General features: G+C 42.3%; 1 long non-coding RNA gene across 1 annotated transcript; it reads left to right on the top strand.

The window, feature by feature from the left end:
• Positions 1–6: 6 nt before the first annotated feature.
• Positions 7–547, top strand: LOC117591791. The gene is made up of 3 exons (XR_004574485.1): positions 7–116; positions 182–307; positions 369–547. It is a non-coding gene; the product is annotated as an uncharacterized LOC117591791 (long non-coding RNA).
• Positions 548–553: the final 6 nt, after the last annotated feature.

Here is a 553-nt window from a genome sequence, read left to right as displayed (position 1 = left end):
GTCCAGAGACGTGCAGACCACAAGACACTGCCTCCACTTACTTCAAATGTGTCTGGATGTGTGGACTACCGTAAGGGACCTCATGAATAGCGACAGCAACACCAATGAAGATGCTGGTAAACAACTGATGAGACAATGGACAGAACTTGTTTGTTTCTGATTTGTGAGATATTTTTTTCAGCCTCTGAAGCCCCGAATGTAACTGCATAAGCCCATGGATCAGTATCAGTATCAGTATCACCCTTCATTCACTCCGGACACAGCACAGCAGGACTCCTCCTACACACACAAACTATACACATTTTGAGTAAGTTTTCCAGTTATCTTTTAATGGAACCAGACGCCTATCATTCTTCGTTTCTTGGCAGCCTAAACCTAAAACACAACCAATGTTGCAAGAACTGAAGAACTCTTCAGGTTCCAATGCAAGTCATTTGAGAGTACAAAGAACAGAACACATAACTGATGGAATTAAACCTAAAGAACAGGACGATCAGGACATATCAACCAAGGGACAACAATTGTCAGCTCACTTCTCAGTATGATTGCCTAA

This window comes from Drosophila guanche, unplaced genomic scaffold (genome assembly GCF_900245975.1).
Source record: "Drosophila guanche unplaced genomic scaffold, DGUA_6, whole genome shotgun sequence".
NCBI lineage: Eukaryota > Metazoa > Arthropoda > Insecta > Diptera > Drosophilidae > Drosophila > Drosophila guanche.
Note: the sequence above shows the minus strand (reverse complement) of the source record. Positions and strands in the feature narration are given on the sequence as shown.